Raw genomic sequence first — 19776 nt, 5'->3', positions numbered from 1 at the left:
ACACCGTTGCAGGGTAGGACAAAAGATGCCATGCAAGTTCTTTCCATAAGCACGTATGACTATTTACGAAATGCATGCCTACATTATATTTATGAACTGGAGCTAGTTTTGTATCGCCCTAGGTTATGGCTGTTATATGATGAATATCATCCAACGAATCTACCGATCCAATGCCTACGAATTTACTACATGTTGATCTTGCTAAGTTACCACTACTGCTATTACTGTTTCACTTGCTACAAAATCACTGTTATCACTGTTACCGTTACTATTGATGCTACCACTATTATCAAAACTATCATATTAGTGTGCTACTGATCACTTTGCTATAGATAATTAATCTCCAGGTGTGGTTGAATTGACAACTCAGCTGCTAATACTTGCAAATATTCTTTGGCTCCCCTTGGGTCGAATCTATAAATTTGGGTTGAATACTCTACCCTCGAAAACTGTTGCGATCCCCTATACTTGTGGGTTATCAAGACCTTTTTCTGGCGCTGTTGCTGGGGAACATAGCTATATTTGTTGAGTCACTTGGGATTATTATCTATTTATCATCATGAAGAATCTGAAAGATACCAAGTCTAAAACATATCCCTCTAAGATGAGGGGAGGTAAGGAACTACCATGTAGCTCTGCACTTGATTCACCTTCTATTTTGAGTAGACTTGCAACACCGCCACATGCTATTAATCCCGATATGTCGCAAGTTATTGATTATGCTACTTATATGAATGCTACTCATGATGATGCTAGTACCTTGCTTGATGATAATATTCCACTAGGTGAATTTCTTGATGAACAAATTGCTAGAGCTAAAGATATGGAGCATGCTGAAACTGATGAAATTATTGAAACTGATGAAGTACTTGAAACTGAAAATCTTGAAACACCTATTAGACCTAGCCCTCCTATATATGAAATGCCTAAGATACCTGAAGGTTATGTTATGGATGAGGAGACAACTAGAGATTTTCTTGCTTGCAATGATAGGGATGATCTTAAGAAATTATTATGCAAACTGAAAGAGAAATCTTTGAATGCTAGAATGAAATGTGATCCTAAGTTTGCTACTTCACCTATCTTTGTTGATGATAAGGATTATGAATTATCTGTTGACCCAGAGTTAATTACTTTGGTTGAATCTGATTCTTTCCATGGCTATGAAACTGAAACTGTTGTGGCACACCTTACCAAATTAAATGATATAGCTACCCTTTTTGCTCATGAGGATAAAATTCGCTACTATTATATTCTCAAATTATTTCCATTCTCATTAAAGGATGATGCTAAGATATGGTACAATATTCTTGCTCCTGGTTTTGTGGTCGTCCCTAGGATATGATTTATTACTTCTCTGAAAAATACTTTCCTGCTCATAGGAAACAAGCCGCCTTACAGGAAATATTTAACTTTGTGCAAATTGAAGAAGAGAGTCTCCCACAAGCTTCGGGAGAGGCTTCTCCAATTGCTTAATGCTTTGCCTGATCACCCACTTAAGAAAAATGAAATACTTGATATATTTATGAACTAGAGCTAGTTTTGTATCACCCTAGGTTATGACAGTTATATGATGAATATCATCCAACAAATCTACCGATCCAATGCCTACGAATTTCCTACATATTGATCTTGCTAAGTTACTACTATTGTTGTTATTGTTTCACTTGCTACAAAATTAGTTCTATCATGGTTACCGTTACTATTGCTGCTACCACTATTATCAAAACTATAATATTATTGTGCTACTAATCACTTTGCTACAGATAATTAATCTCCAGGTGTGGTTGAATTGAAAACTCAGCTGCTGATACGTCTCCAACGTATCTATAATTTTTTATTGTTCCATGATGTTTTATTATCAATCTTGGATGTTTTATAATCATTTTATAGTCATTTATATCATTTTTTGGTACTAACCTATTAACATAGTGCCAGTTGCTGTTTTTTCCATTTTTTTTACATCACAGAAAATCAATATCAAACGGAGTTCAAATGCCACGAAACTTTACGGAGATTTTTTATGGGACAAAAGGAACACAACGGGCACTGGTTGCACCTAGGGGCTGACCCGAGGGGGGTGTCGGTGTCAAAATCAGTGGATCTCGGGTAGGGGGTCCCGAACTGTGCCTCTAGGATCGATGGTAACAGGAGATGGGGGACACAATGTTTACCCAGGTTCGGGCCCTCTCTATGGAGGTAATACCCTACTTCCTGCTTGATTGATCTTGATGAATATGAGTATTACAAGAGTTGATCTACCACAAGATCGTAATGGCTAAACCCTAAAAGTCTAGCCTGTCTGACTATGATTATCTATCTTCCGATTCGGACTAAGCCCTCTGGTTTATATAGACACCGGAGGGGACTAGGGTTGTACAAGGTCGGTTAGAGAGAAATGAATCTTCATATTTGATTGCCAGGCTTGCCTTCCACGTCAAGGAGAGTTCCATCCAGACACGGGAGAGAGTCTTCGGTCTTGTATCTTCTCAGCCCATTAGTCCAGCCCATGTCCAACAGGCCGGACACCCAAGGACCCCTTAGTACAGGACTCCCTTAGTAGCCCCTGAACCAGGCTTCAACGACGAGGTGTCCGACGCGTAGATTGTCTTTGACATTGCAAGGCGGGTTCCCCTTTCTGAATACTCCAAGATAGTCTTCGGATGAAACGAACGTGTCCGGGTCTGCAACACAAGTACCACACACACAGCTGTAGGGAGTATAATATTTCACGAGTCCCATCTGCTGACAACTTTTTGCAAGATATCATCACGTCTGTCCGGTCATCATATTGAACCGTTTTTGTGTGCCATTCCGTGTTTCGAGATGCGGTTTCCATTGTCACGTCTTGTCAAAGCAGAGACCGTGTCCCCTTAATGCGGGATTCTCATCAATACGGGCGTGGGTAATATAAACGTGCCGTTTACACGACCCTTGGGAACAGGCGAGTTTTAAGGCGAATGGGGAGGCGCTTAATATTTACTGCCTTTATAAGGAGATAAGGACTCCCTCTCTTCACCCACGCCTTCTCTCTTCCTCTGCCCTTCAATTCTTGAGCTCCGGCGCCCAAGTTCTCATCTTTCCCCACTCGATCAAGCACTCAACCATGTCTGGATCCGGAGGTCAAGGCAAGTGGATGGCCTCCTCCGTCAAGGAGAAGGACATTACCGAGCTTCGGGCGGCCGGGTATCTGGCGAAGGAAATCACCCACCATCTTCCAACCAAGGGGCAAGTCGTCCCTACACCGAAGCCCAACGAGAGGGTGATATTCATCCCTCATTTCATCCGTGGGCTAGGGTTTCCACTCCACCCTTTCGTCTGCGGGCTGATGTTCTATTACGGTCCAGACTTCCATGATCTAGCCCGGAACTCTTACCTCAACATCTCGGCATTCATTGTTGTGTGTGAGGCCTTGATACGTCTCCAACGTATCTATAATTTTTGATTGCTCCATGCTATATTATCTTCTGTTTTGGACATTATTGAGATTTATTATTCACTTTTATATTATTTTTGGGACTAACCTATTAACCGGAGGCCCAGCCCAGAATTGCTATTTTTTTGCCTATTTCATAGTTTCGCAGAAAAAGAATATCAAACGGAGTCCAAACGGAATGAAACCTTCGGGAACGTGATTTTTGGAACGAACAAGATCCAGGCGACTTAGACCCTACGTCAAGCAACCAACAGGGAAGCCACGAGGTAGGGGGCGCGCCTACCCCCGCCCCCCCCCCAGGCGCACCCTCCACCCTCATGGGCCCCCTGTTGCTCCACCGACGTACTCCTTCCTCCTATACATACCTATGTACCCCCAAACGATCAGATACGGAGCCAAAACCCTAATTCCACCGCCGTAACTTTCTGTATCCACGAGATCCCATCTTGGGGCCTGTTCTGGAGCTCCGCCGGAGGGGGCATCGATCATGGAGGGCTTCTACATCAACACCATAGCCTCTCCGATGATGTGTGAGTAGTTTACTTCAGACCTTTGGGTCCATAGTTATTATCTAGATGGCTTCTTCTCTCTTTTTGGATCTCAATACAATGTTCTCCCCCTCTCTCGTGGAGATCTATTCAATGTAATCTTCTTTTGCAGTGTGTTTGTTGAGACCGATGAATTGTGGGTTTATGATCAAGTTTATCTATGAACAATATTTGAATCTTATCTGAATTCTTTTATGTATGATTGGTTATCTTTGCAAGTCTCTTCGAATTATCAGTTTGGTTTGGCCTACTAGATTGATATTTCTTGCAATGGAGAAGTGCTTAGCTTTGGGTTCAATCTTGCAGTGTCCTTTCCCAGTGACAGTAGGGGCAGCAAGGCACGTATTGTATTGTTGCCATCAAGGATAACAAGATGTTTTTTACCATATTGCATGAATTTATCCCTCTACATCATGTCATCTTGCTTAAGGCGTTTCTCTGTTCTTATGAACTTAATACTCTAGATGCATGCTGCATAGCGGTCGATGTGTGGAGTAATAGTAGTAGATGCAGGCAGGAGTCGGTCTTCTTGTCTCAGACATGATGCCTATATACATGATCATACCTCGACATTCTCATAACTATGCTCAATTCTGTCAATTGCTCAACAATAATTTGTTCACCCACCGTAAAATACTTATGCTCTTGAGAGAAGCCACTAGTGAAACCTATGGCCCCCGGGTCTATCTTCCATCATATTAGTCTTCCAACACTTAGTTATTTTCATTGCCTTTTATTTTACTTTGCATCTTTATCATAAAAATACCAAAAATATTATCTTATCATATCTATCAGATCTCACTCTCGTAAGTGACCGTGTAGGGATTGACAACCCCTTATCACGTTGGTTGCGAGGATTTATTTGTTTTGTGTAGGTGCAAGGGACTCGCGCATAGCCTCCTACTGGATTGATACCTTGGTTCTCAAAAACTGAGGGAAATACTTACGCTACTTTGCTGCAGCACCCTTTCCTCTTCAAGGGAAAACCAATGCAGTGGTCAAGAGGTAGCAAGAAGGATTTCTGGTGCCGTTGCCGGGGAGGTCTACGCAAAAGTCAACACACCAAGTACCCATCACAAACCCTTATCTCCCGCATTACATTATTTGCCATTTGCCTCTCGTTTTCCTCTCCCCCACTTCACCCTTGCCGTTTTATTCGCCCTTCTTCTCTTCGTCTTTCCATTTGCTTTGATGTCTTACTTGGCTCGTTTGCTCGTTTGGTTGGAATAGTTGTTTATTTATTACTAAACAGAGAACCTAAGATCTATGGATCCTCATCCGCTTGCTAATCTTTTTAAGAGATCCAATTATGATGAACCAATTGTTAGTGAATTTTGTGCACTATATTATCTTTATGAAGTTTTGCTTGAAATCCGTGAATTTGAAAAGTGTGATGAATTACCTTATGAAGCGATTCACGACAGATCTTTGAATAAAAAGCATGATTGCAATGATTTTATTATAAATTCTATTTATGTAAATTGTGCTAATAATATGCAAAACCCTAAGCTTGGGGATGCTAGTTTTGCTATGTCCTCTACTTGTTGCAATGATCATGATTGGGGTGATTCTTCTTTTGATCTTGAAAATTTATTTACTCCCCATGATGATTATGAGATTGATAATAGTGTTTGCAATAATACTGAAAGTGGGTTTGGAAGAGTGTCAACTTTAGATCCCACATATTTGGATAATGTTCAATCTTATGAAGTTTTTTATAAAAGTGGGTTTGAAGAGGTCATGACTTTAGTTAATGTTAATCCCACTATTTTGGAAGAGTGTCAACTTTGCATGCATGTGGATCGTGTTGAAAATATTTTATGTGATAGCTATTTTGTTGAATTTGCTTATGATCCTACATATAATTATTATGAGAGAGGAAAATATGGTGGTAGAAATTTTCGTGTTACTAAATTACCTCTCGTTATGTTGAGATTGCTACTGTTTCTTTCCGCTTCCTTGCATATGCTAGTTTTTGTTTGCCTTTATAATTTGTTTGCCTATAATATGCCTATGCATAGGAAGTATGTTAGACTTATATGTGTTTTTCACGTGTTTTATGATGCTCTCTTTGTGCCTCAATTCTTGTCTTTCATGTGAGCATCGTTAAAATTATCAATGCCTAGCTAAAAAGGATTTAAAGAAAAGCGCTTGTTGGGAGATAACCCAATATTTTTCCTTGATGTTATTAAATAAATAATTTATCTAGCCTCTGTTTTGGTTGTGTTTTTTGTGTTTAATTAGTGTTTGTGCCAAGTAGAACCGTTGGGAAGACTTGGGGAAAGTCTTGTTAATCTTGCTGTAAAAAACAGAAACTTTAGCACTCACGAGAACTGCTGCCATTTTTATTTGGAAAGTGATATTTAGTTAATTATTTTTGCAGATGATTAATATATAAATTCCTCACGTCCAGAAATTTATTTTAGAATTTTTGGGGTTTCAGATCTTGCGATAGCTACAGATTAATACATACTGTTCTGTTTTTGACAGATTCTGTTTTTGTGTGTTGTTTGCTTATTTTGATGAATCTATGGATAGTAAAATAGTTTATAAACCATAGAGAAGTTTGAATACAGTAGGTTTAACACCAATATAAATAAATAATGAGTTCATTACAGTACCTTAAAGTGGTGTTTTGTTTTCTTTCGCTAACGGAGCTCACGAGATTTTCTACTTTAAGTTTTGTGTTGTGAAGTTTTCAAGTTTTGGGTAAGGATTTGATGGATTATGGAACAAGGAGTGGCAAGATCCTAAGATTGGGGATGCCCATGGCACCCCCAAGATAATCTAAGGACACCAAAAAGCCAAAGCTTGGGGATGCCACGGAAGGCATCCCCTCTTTCGTCTACTTCTATCGGTAACTTTACTTGGAGCTATATTTTTATTCACCACATGATATGTGTTTTACTTGGAGCGTCTTGTATGATTTGAGTCTTTTCTTTTTAGTTTACCACAATCATCCTTGCTGTACACACCTTTTGAGAGACACACACATGATTCGGAAATTATTAGAATACTCTATGTGCTTCACTTATATCTTTTGAGTTATATAGTTTTGCTCTAGTACTTCACTTATATGTTTTAGAGCACGGTGGTGGATTTGTTTTATAGGAACTATTGATCTCTCACGCTTCACTTAGATTATTTTGAGAGTCTTAAGTAGCATGGTAATTTTTTATAAATAATCCTAATATGCTAGGTATACAAGATTAGTAAAAACTTTCTTATGAGTGTGTTGAATACTAAGAGAAGTTTGATGCTTGATGATTGTTTTGAGATATAAAGATGGTGATATTAGAGTCGTGCTAGTTGAGTAGTTGTGAATTTGAGAGGTACTTGTGTTAAAGTTTGTGATTCCCGTAGCATGCACGTATGGTGAACCGTTATGTGATGAAGTCAGAGCATAATTTATTTATTGATTGTCTTGCTTATGAGTGGCGGTCGGGGACAAGCGATGGTCTTTTCCTACCAATCTATCCCCCTAGGAGCATGTGCGTAATACTTTGCTTTGATAACTTGTAGATTTTTGCAATAAGTATATGAGTTCTTTATGACTAATGTTGAGTCCATGGATTATACGCACTTTTCTTCCTTCCACCATTGCTAGCCTCTCTAATACCGCGCACTTTTCGCCGGTATCATACACCCACCATATACCTTCCTCAAAACAGCCACCATACCTACCTATCATGACATTTCCATAGCCATTCCGAGATATATTGCCATGCAACTTACCACCGTTACGATTATTATGACACGCTCCATCATTGTCATATTGCTTTGCATAATCATGTAGTTGACATCGTATTTGTGGCAAAGCCACCGTTCATAATTCTTTCATACATGTCACTCTTGATTCATTGCATATCCCGATACACCACCGGAGGCATTCATATAGAGTCATATTTTGTTCTAAGTATCGAGTTGTAATTCTTGAGTTGTAAGTAAATAAAAGTGTGATGATAATCATTATTAGAGCATTGTCCGAGTGAGGAAAGGATGATGGAGACTATGATTCCCCCACAAGTCGGGATGAGACTCCGGACGAAAAAAAGAGGTCATAAAAAAGAGAAAAGGCCCAAATAAAAAAAAGAGAAAAAATATAATAATAATAAAAAAATGAGAGAAAAAGAGAGAAGGGACGATGCTACTATCCTTTTACCACACTTGTGCTTCAAAGTAGCACCATGATCTTCATGATAGAGAGTCTCCTATGATATCACTTTCATATACTAGTGGGAATTTTTCATTATAGAACTTGGCTTGTATATTCCAATGATGGGCTTCCTCAAAATGCCCTAGGTCTTCGTGAGCAAGCGAGTTGGATGCACACCCACTTAGTTTCTTTTGTTGAGCTTTCATATACTTATAGCTCTAGTGCATCCGTTGCATGGCAATCCCTACTCTCTCGCATTGATATCTATTGATGGGCATCTCCATAGCCCGTTGATACGCCTAGTTGATGTGAGACTATCTTCTTCCTTTTTGTCTTCTCCACAACCACCATTCTATTCCACATATAGTGTTATGTCCATGGCTCACGCTCATGTATTGCGTGAAGATTGAAAAAGTTTGAGAATGTCAAAAGTATGAAACAATTGATTGGCTTGTCATCAGGGTTGTGCATGATTTAAATACTTTGTGTGGTGAAGATAGAGCATAGCCAGACTATATGATTTTGTAGGGATAACTTTCTTTGGCCATATTATTTTGAGAAGACATAATTGCTTAGTTAGTATGCTTGAAGTATTATTATTTTTTATGTCAATATTAAACTTTTGTCTTGAATCTTTCGGATCTGAATATTCATACCACAATTAAGAAGAATTACATTGAAATTATGCCTAGTAGCATTCCGCATCAAAAATTCTGTTTTTATCATTTACCTACTCGAGGACGAGCAGGAATTAAGCTTGGGGATGCTTGATACGTCTCCAACGTATCTATAATTTTTGATTGCTCCATGCTATATTATCTTCTGTTTTGGACATTATTGGGCTTTATTATTCACTTTTATGTTATTTTTGGGACTAACCTATTAACCGGAGGCCCAACCCGGAATTGCTGTTTTTTTGCCTATTTCAGAGTTTCGCAGAAAAAGAATATCAAACGGAGTCCAAACGGAATGAAACCTTCGGGAACGTGATTTTTGGAACAAACAAGATCCAGGAGACTTGGACCCTATGTCAAGCAACCAACAGGGAAGCCACGAGGTAGGGGAGCACGCCTACCCCCCAAGCGCGCCCTCTACCCTCATGGGCCCCCTGTTGCTCCACGGACGTACTCCTTCCTCCTATATATACCTACGTACCCCCAAACGATCAGATGTGGAGTCAAAACCCTAATTACACCGCCGTAACTTTCTGTATCCACGAGATCCCATCTTGGGGCCTGTTCCGGAGCTCCGCCGGAGGGGGTATCAATCGCGGAGGGCTTCTACATCAACACCATAGCCTCTCCGATGATGTGTGAGTAGTTTACTTCAGACCTTCGGGTCCATAGTTATTAGCTAGATGGCTTCTTCTCTCTTTTTGGATCTCAATACAATGTTCTCCCCCTCTCTCGTGGAGATCTATTCGATGTAATCTTCTTTTGCGGTGTGTTTGTTGAGACTGATGAATTGTGGGTTTATGATCAAGTTTATATATGAACAATATTTGAATCTTCTCTGAATTCTTTTATGTATGATTGGTTATCTTTGCAAGTCTCTTCAAATTATCAGTATGGTTTGGCCTACTAAATTGATCTTTCTTGCAATGGGAGAAGTGCTTAGCTTTGGGTTCAATCTTGTGGTGTCCTTTCCCAGTGACAGTAGGGGCAGCAAGGCACATATTGTATTGTTGCCATCGAGGATAACAAGATGGGTTTTTTATCATATTGCATGAATTTATCCCTCTACATCATGTCATCTTGCTTAAGGCGTTACTCTGTTCTTATGAACTTAATACTCTAGATGCATGCTGGATAGCGGTCGATGTGTGGAGTAATAGTAGTAGATGCAGGCAGGAGTCGGTCTACTTGTCTCGTACGTGATGCCTATATACATGATCATACCTATATATTCTCATAATTATGCTCAATTCTGTCAATTGCTCACCAGTAATTTGTTCACCCACCGTAAAATACTTATGCTCTTGAGAGAATCCACTAGTGAAACCTATGGCCCCCGGGTCTATCTTCCATCATATTAATCTTCCAACACTTAGTTATTTTCATTGCCTTTTATTTTACTTTGCATCTTTATCATAAAAATACCAAAAATATTATCTTATCATATCTATCAGATCTCACTCTCGTAAGTGACTGTGTAGGGATTGACAACCCCTTATCGTGTTGGTTGCGAGGATTTATTTGTTTTGTGTAGGTGCAAGGGACTCGCGCGTAGCCTCCTACTAGATTGATACCTTGGTTCTCAAAAACTGAGGGAAATACTTACTCTACTTTGCTGCATCACCCTTTCCTCTTCAAGGGAAAACCAACGTAGTGCTCAAGAGGTAGCAGGCCTTCCTCCGCATCCAACCCCACTTCAGGCTGTGGCTCAAGGTCTTCAACGTGAAGGCAAAGGTGGTGGATGGCCAGCACACGGAGTGCGGAGGCGCCATGGTGAGCAAGCTGACCAATGTCTCCTGGCCAAAAGGTACTTTTGTGGAGACTGTCAAGGAGTGGTAGAAACTATGGTTCTACATCACAGAGCCCTGCGGCGCCACCTGGGCCGCAATTGCCGAATTTAACTCCGGAGCTGCAACGCGGCTCACCTCTTGGATTGAGAAGGGCCCAAATTGGTCTTCGTCAGACGAGCTGATAGTGCTGCAAACGCACATTCAAAGCATGGTGGATAAAAATGTTAAACTCGTCGACATAATCCAGGTGCTGCTAGTTCGCCGGATTCTCCCATGCCAAAGCCGAAGCCACCCGTTATGGGAATTCAATCCGAAGAAGCACCAAACTCTGGAAAGGCTCTTCGGAACCACTCACGAAGACGCCTGGAAGTTGCTCTTTAAAGGCAACGAGACGCCGCCAGCCATAGACTCGGACCGCGGGCACGACATTACCCACCCCGCCAACGAGGTAAGCCTTTAACGCATCCTCTACTTGCTTTTTTCAAGGAGGATATCTAAACTTTTATTATTTTAGGTATGGACGAAGAGAGCGGAGCGGATTCGGTGTCCGGCTCCGCTACCCGAGGAACCAGTCATCCCGTGCCTGGCGAAGATGCTGGTACCGGCACCCTATAAGGCGCTGGAGAAGAAGGCCAAGGGGGTCCAGAGTGGCCCCCACCGCAAGGGCACTTCGGACGTGACGTCCGAAGACAAGACCCACTCCTCCGCCGCCGAAGACGACGAGGAGGAGGAGGAGAGCGACTCTCCCCCTGATGGGGGAGGAAGAAGAGGGCGACCTCCACAAATCTGGAGGCGGAGGCGCCCGAGAGGGGGAAAGGCCCTCTCGCGGATAACTCCGCATGGGACGTCGACAACAGCCTGGAGTGAAGCTCCCGAAACAAGCCTCCAGCCGCGTCGTAAGTACCTAAGCCCACGTATGTCCATGCGTCCGTTCTCTCTTGCTTCATAATATAATATGTTAATTTATGCCATTGCAGTCCGGCCCACGACAGCTCCTAATGATCCTCATCAAGAGGTTCGTTGGATTCAAAGGCGATGGCTAGTGAGTCACCGGCGGCCGCTCACTCTCCCGCGGCCAAGGGTGACGACGAGGTGTTGTCCTAGAGGACCTTCCCAGGCCAGGGAGAGGTTCTGGAGGCTGCCGGGGTGGCTCCAGGAGGCAAGACCGAGGGAGTCCTGGACTAAGGGGTCCTCGAGCGTCCGACCTGTTATCCATGGGCCGGACTGATGGGCTATGAAGACATGAAGGCCGAAGACTGTACCCGTGTCCGGATTGGACTCTCCTTGACATGGAAGGCAAGCTTGGCGACCGACTATAAAGATCCCTTCTTATGTAACCGACTCTATGTAACCCTAGATTCCCCCCGGGGTCTATATAAACTGGATGGGTTAGTCTGGAAAGGATATACTCATTAGCATAGTCATACATGTTAGAATTTTAGGGTTTAGCCATTACGATCTCATGCTAGATCAACTCTTGTAACACTCATATTCATCAGGATCAATCAAGCAGGACGTAGGGTATTACCTCCATAGAGAGGGCCCGAACCTGGGTAAACATCGTGTCCCCCGTCTCCTGTTACCATCAATCCTAGACGCACAGTTTGGGACCCCCTACCCGAGATCCGCTGGTTTTGACACCGACATTCGTGCTTTCATTGAGAGTTCCATTGTGCCGTCGACGAAAGGTTCGATGGCCCCTTCAATCGTCTATAGCGACGTTGTCCAAGGAGAAACCTTCCTTCCCAGACAGATTTTCGTGTTCGGCGGCTTCATACTGCGGGCCAACTCGCTTGGCCATCTGGAGCAGATCGATAGCTACGCCCCTGGGCACCAGGTCAGATTTGGAAGCTTGAACTACGTCGTGGATATTCATGGAGACTTGATCTTTAATGGATTTGAGACCGCAACGATAGCTCCCCCTCGCCCCGATGAACATGACTTAAATCTGTCATCGGATCACATCCAGGAGATGGTCCCTGTTGCTGCAACGGCTTTAGAACCGGAGCAGATCGTGCCATCCGAGGCCACAGAGTCCGCGGCGTTGGAGCCGCACATGGACTCGGCACCCCGCAATATTTGCGTCAATGGAACTCCGGATTCGTCTCCGGCTACAAATCCTGGACCGGGTACGCCTGCAGACACCAAGTTGGATCGGTTATCGATTTTCGAATTTAGCACTGCAGACATCTTCCAGCACTCACCTTTGGGTGATGTGCTAAACTCTTTAAAGAACTTGTCCTTGGAGAAGGACTCACAACCAAACTATGTTCGGTTCGAGCCATAGGCTGATGATGGGAAATTTCGTTTCCCACCCGCCACCCACTTCATAGCCACCGTCGATGACTTAACCGACGTGCTCGATTACGGCTCCGAAGACATCGCCGGCATGGACGACGATGCCGACCAGGAGCAAGGCCAAAACCCTCCATTTACTGGATGTTGAACAACCACCTCTTCGTACGATTTATACATGGTCGACACGCCTAAAAAAGCCAGCGACAATGAAAAAGGAGATCCAGTTGCGAATAAACCTTCTGAGACACAGTCCAAGCGACGGCGCCCTAAACGCCGCTCCAAGCCTCGTCGCTCAAACGATGGCACCATTGGCACCGGAGAAAATAGTACTCCGGGCGACGCCGAAAACGATGAAGACCCCATCGGGGCTGCATCCGAACAGGAGGAACAAGACAACGAGCAAGATAACCCTGATAAACAGGCCATGCCCAATGACCAAGATGATGATAGTCATCGTCCAGTCTCCGAGGATGATGAGAGCCTCGACAGTGAGGACTTCATCGTGCCTGAGGCACCCCTCGAGCAGGAGCGCTTCAAGCGCCAGCTAATAGCCACTGCAACAAGCCTGAAGAAGAAGCAGCAGCAGCTTCAAGCTGATCAAGACCTGCTCATCAATATGTGGACTAATGTCCTGGCAGCCGAAGAATACGGCCTCAATCACCCAGCCAAGAGTTACACAAAGCACAGACTGCTACCTCAGTTCAATGAGGAGGCACAAGATCCCATACCTCCCTCACGCAATGCGGACCGACCACCACGCGGTCGGGATAGTGTGGCGGACCGACCACCCTACGGTCGGGATAAAGCGGCAACTCAGGCCAAACAACAGCCCACCCCACCACCTCACAAAAACAGGGACAGAACAACTCGGAACCATACATACGACCTTCGGCAGGAGCTGGACAGTAGAGTATAACACATCAGATCAATCTACGGATCGCGAGGATGCTTCCTGACTCGGGATGACGGCTACCTATTCGGGCGTGACAAACCTAGTCACACCCGGGCCGATAACCGCAGACGGACTCCATCGGAGGTGCGCCGTGATGCGACCTGATATAGAGGCGCCGCACACCCTCTCTGCTTCACAGATGAGGTGCTGGATCACGAATTCCCCGAAGGGTTCAAGCCCGTCAACATTGAATCATACGACGGAACAACCGACCCCGCAGTATGGATTGAGGACTTTATTCTCCACATCCACATGGCCCGTGGAGATGACCTCCATGCCATCAAATACCTCCCACTGAAACTCAAAGGGCCAGCCATACACTGGCTGAATAGCCTGCCCGAGAATTCCATTGGCAGCTGGGAGGACTTGGAAGAGGCCTTCCTTGACAACTTCCAAGGTACATATGTTCGGCCACTCGATGCCGATGACTTAAGCCACATAGTTCAACAACCTGGAGAATCAGTTAGGAAATTCTGGACTAGGTTCCTAACCAAAAAGAACTAGATCGTTGACTCTCCGGATGCCAAAGCCCTATCGGCCTTTAAACACAGCATCCATGATGAATGGCTAGCACGCCACCTCGGCCAAGAAAAGCCGAAGTCCATGGCAGCCCTTACGGCACTCATGACCCGCTTTTGCGCGAGTGAGGACAACTGGCTGGCTCGTAGCAAAAACACAGCCAGCGAGACAGGCCCTTCGAGGCCAAGAACAGCTCCGGCAAGCTCCGGCGCAACAGACACAAACGCCGAAGCAATGGCGACAACACCGATGACACCACCGTTAACGTTGGATTCAACGGCTCCAAGTCCGCCCAGCGAAAGAAGCCCTACAAAAGGAACAGTGAGGGACCATCCAGCCTGGATCGCATACTTGATCGTCCGTGCCAGATACATGGTACCCCAGATAAACAAGCCAATCACACCAACAGAGACTATTGGGTTTTCAAACAGGCTGGCAAGTTAAATGCCGAAAACAAAGAAAAGGGATCACGAAGTGAGGAAGAGGACGAAGAGCCCCGGCAACCGAACACTGGAGGGAAGAAGAAATTTCCCCCTCAAGTCAAAATGGTGAACATGATATACGCTACACACATCACCAAAAGGGAGCGCAAGCGAGCACTTCAGGACGTCTACGCGGTAGAGCCAGTCGCCCTGAAATTCAACCCATGGTCGTCATTCCCGATCACCTTCGATCATCGAGATCACCCAACTAGTATCCGGCATGGCGGTTCAGCCGCACTAGTGCTCGACCCAATCATCGACGGATTTCACCTAACATGAGTCCTAATGGACGATGGTAGCAGCCTCAACCTACCCTATCAGGATACAGTGTGGAAGATGGGCATTAATCCCTCATGAATCAAAGCCACAAAGACTACCTTTAAAGGAGTCATATCAGGCGTTGAGGCCTGCTGCACGGGCTCAATCACGCTGGAGGTGGTCTTCGGTTCCCCGGACAACTTCCGAAGTGAGGAGTTAATCTTCGATATCGTCCCCTTCCGCAGCGGCTACCACGCACTACTCGGACGAACCACTTTTGCTAGATTCAACGCGGTACCACACTACGCTTATCTCAAGCTGAAGATGCCCGGTCCGCGCGGTGTCATAACAGTCAACAGAAACACAGAACGCTCCCTCCGGACAGAGGAGCACACCGCCGCCCTAGAAGCAGAGGTACAAAGCGGCCTTCTCAAGCAGCATCATAGTCTGGCTGCCGAGCCCCTTGACATCATTAAGAGGGTCCAGACTACACTGCAACAGGACAGCGTGGCTCGTCAAGAGCTCAATTAGCAATTCGGCCTCCGTCCCAATCCTGATGAGGTAGTGGCATTCATACCACGCGTCCATAACTACGCACTCAAAATTCCATGGGCATCGACGGAGGCACAAGCTATCCCGGGATCCACGGTTCGGCTAGACCGATCCCGGACACACATATAACTTTACTATCTCCTTTTCCTTTGTTTCAGGTTTCTCCTATGGGGGCCACCTTCGACGGACTGATCAATGATACCGTCAAAGGATAAACACACCGGACTGACACGGAGCACATGCATACATGGGAAGCCCTAAAGGCTAACCGTTTTCAGGACCCATGCGCAGCCCGCCTTCGGGTATGGCATGTCAAATAGCCGGTTGCTTATTGCATTATTTTGTACCAATGTGCTTGGACGCATTAACCCAACTATAATGGAAACAGTTCATGATCCAAGTTCAAGGGCTCCCGATCCTATCTCTGTTCTCCCTCTGTTTTCCTTTATATTACTTATTTACTAGCAACCGTACACTCTGGTACGTTTCATATTTCCCAGGAGCTCCCCATCGCCCCATGATACGACAACAAAGTCCGAACAATCCTTAAAGATAAGTTTGGCACCCCAAATTTAGCATCATATGCATTGGCTCCGAATCATGTCTTTGGTCAATAGTTGGGTTGCCCGACTCCTGTGCTTGCTACCCTACATTCCGCTAAATCGGCTAGGGTAGTAAAGGAAGAACTATTGCGATTGTGCCCTGGCCTTGACCAGATGAGCGCCTCTGTAGAGAAAGCCGAAAACTGACTGTCATGATACGGCGAGAGCCGGTCAGCTGTTCGAGGGTTACAAATCGTTGGAGATTTTTTCCGCATTATGCGAAAGATCGGCACTTCCCGATCAGATGCTGACAGCCCCCTGGTTCGAACCAGGGGCTGCACCTACTCTTTATTATAAAACTCCTATGGCTAAGTGAGGGCGTTTAAGCCGTACAGTCTGATTGCCTTGTTCGTTGCGCTAAACAACTCCTTCAAGGATCATATAATTGGATCAAGATTGTTTAGATTCCATCCCAAACACCTCTATACTACCTACGTGAGGGCACAAGCCGACGAATGGCCAACCCTCAGATTACATACAACACAGCCGCACAGGAGGAAACAATTCAAAGCATAACAAAATTACATTACAAAACAGGCTTTGTTCTCATAATACAAGGCAAAGGCAACATGAATACATCTATTCAAATACAATGTCCTGCGAACATTATGCTGCCGCAAGACGAGACCCCTCCAGGACATCTGCAAAATACCGTTCGGGTGTGCGGTGCTCCTTGCCCTCCGGTGGCCCTCTGGTCACCTCGACGGTGTCCATATTGGCCCACCATATCTTGCAACAGGCAAAGGCCATGGGTGCACCTTCAATGCAGGTCGAGCGCTTGACGACGTCCAGCCGAGGACAGGCGTTCACCATCCGCCTCACGAGTCCGAAGTAGCTGCTTGGCATAGCTTCGGCTGGCCATAGCCGGATTATGAAATCCTTCATGTCTAGTTTGGCCACCCTATGCAGCTCCACCAGCTGGTTCAGCTGATCGGTGAAGGGCACGGGATGCTCTGGCGCCGCATACTGCGACCAGAATAGCTTCTCCGTAGAACCCCTTCCTTCGGCTCGATAGAACTCCATGGCGTCTGATACACTGTGTGGTAAATCCGCAAAAGCCCCTGGGGAACTCCGAACCTGGGTTAGTAAAAGGTACTACTTCTCCACATACTTGCTTTGCATCTTAAATGCCTTACCCACCATAATCTTCTTGGCCTCCTGGATCTCCTGGAAGGCGGCCTGGGCCTCATTCCATGCGGTCTCCGCGCTCTGACGAGCCTTGGCGAGTTCGATCCCTTGAACCGACGCATCATGCTCCAAGGCTTCGCATTTCTTGACCGCATCCTGGAGCTCCTGCTGGACCTCTTTGACCCGGGCCTTAAGCTTCTTACGGGCGGCTTGCTGCTGGACAACCTTCTCCTCGGCCTCGCCCAAGGCCTTCCTTAGGGCCTCAACTTCGGTCGCGGCTCCTGTACATATCACGACACTGTGGTCAATATGCAGCGCCTATCCTTTCTGAACACACAACCAGTCGTCACTCACCTTGCTTCTCCTGGAGTAGAACCTTAACCTCGTCGAGCTCGTTCTCAGTCCGCTCCAGCCTCTGCCTCAGTTCAGAGACTTCGGCAGCATGCGAGGTTGCGGCCAACAACGACGTCTGCTTTTTCATATGTATTACGTTAGTCTCCCATAACAAAATATTGATCCTCTGTCCGGTTCTTCTCGCCAAACACCAGACAATGTCTCAGGGGCTACTGTCTACACAGGGTTTTTCTCTTTCTTACCTTGAAAACTGTCAACAGGTTGCTGCAGGCTTCATTCAGTCCACTCTTGGTGGACTGAATCTTCTCGATCACCGCACCCACAAGGACACGGTGTTCGTCCATGACGGAAGCGCCTCCACTACAAAAAAGACACATCCGTGACATTTTGGGCCGAGCGAATTTTTTTTCTGTCATACATATGACACTTCTATGACGATAATTGTGACAAAACCCGGTATCATCATAGATGTGGTGGGCTCCTACTTCTATGACAAAAAATCATGACAGAAAATGGGCTTTTCGTCCTGGGCGGGCCGGAGACGCAACTGCATGACATTCTTTGGGCCGTCCATGATGGAAAAAACCGTGGTAGAAGCGAGGGCGAGGAAAATTTCGGGGAGTTCCCGGTTACGGTGGGAGGTCGGGGGCCGAGCGATGCGCGTTTCTCTCGTACACGTACACACGTGTGTGCGAGGCGTTGGCTCTAACTAAACCCGAGCGAGGCGTTGGGCTCTAACTGAACCCGAGTGATTACACTGGAGGCTACGCGTTACTGAACCCGAGCGATCGATCGATGGTTGTTAACTGAACCCGATCGAGCGGTTCCTTCGCTAATGCTGCTAACTGAAGCCGATCGATTGGATGAACAGTGAGCATTGGGGGGGGGGCTGGATGAACAGTGAGCGGTGGCGTTGCCTCTGGATGAACAGGACCCCGTGGTGTGGAGGGATGGATGAATAGTAGACGGTGGAGGGGTGCCCGTGGAGGGGTGGTTGAACAGGACCCCGTGGTGCGGAGGGCTGGATGAACATTCGACGGTGGAGGGGTGCCCGTGGAGGGGTGGTTGAACAGTAGCCGGTGGAGTAGCGCGCGGTGGAGGCTGGATGAACAGGAGCCCGTGGAGGCTGGAGGAGGTCGATGGTAGCCTGTGGAGGCTGGAGGAGGTCGACGGTGGAGATGAACAGTATCCCGTGGAGTCCCGTTTTGCGGTATGCCACACCCCTCCCGATGAACAGGACCCCCGTTTCGACCGTAGGAGGTCCGTTTCGTCTGTTTTGCGGTACGCCACACCCCTCTCGATCAACAAGACCCCTGTTTCGACCGTAGGAGGTCAGTTTCCTCCATTCTGCGGTACGCCAGGCCTCGTTTCCATCGCCTGTTCCGTCCAAGCCCTCCTGATGAACACGACCACGCATTCCGTTCCGACCCAGTCGGTTCGCTCCCACGCGTTCTGTTGCCTCCCGATGAACACGAGCATTTCGTTGCCTCCCCATGAACATGATGCATTCCGTTGCCTCCCCATGAACACGACGCATTCCGTTGCCTCCCCATGAACACGACGACGACGTTGTTTCTCTGTTCCGACTCAGCCATGTACACGAGCCCTGGCCGTACGTATGCGCGAGTAGGCGTTCCAGACCCCGCCCGTATGTACACATACGTGGCCGTATTTTATTTCTTGCACCCTGGCTGCTGTACGTATGTGTACATGCTACGTGCGCGCCTCTACTACGACACGTGCACGCCTCTACTATGACACGTGCGCGCCTCTACATCGACCAGTATGTACGTACACGTTCGCGGCTAGAATGACAACGCTACATATGCTTCGACTAGGTGGGTCCCGACTGTCAGACACTTCCTTGCGTGCGAAGATGTAGCTGGTGGGTCCCAGCAGTCAGGGGGGCGAATTGTTTTTTTGCCCAGACGCACTTCCTTGTGTGCGAAGGTGTAGCTGGTGGGTCCCAGTAGTCAGGGGGAAACATTTTTTTCGCGAAATACGGTGACCTGTCTGGTGGGTCCCTG

Source organism: Triticum dicoccoides, chromosome 7A (assembly GCF_002162155.2).
Source record: "Triticum dicoccoides isolate Atlit2015 ecotype Zavitan chromosome 7A, WEW_v2.0, whole genome shotgun sequence".
In the NCBI taxonomy this organism is placed as follows: Eukaryota; Viridiplantae; Streptophyta; class Magnoliopsida; order Poales; family Poaceae; genus Triticum; species Triticum dicoccoides.
Note: the sequence above shows the minus strand (reverse complement) of the source record.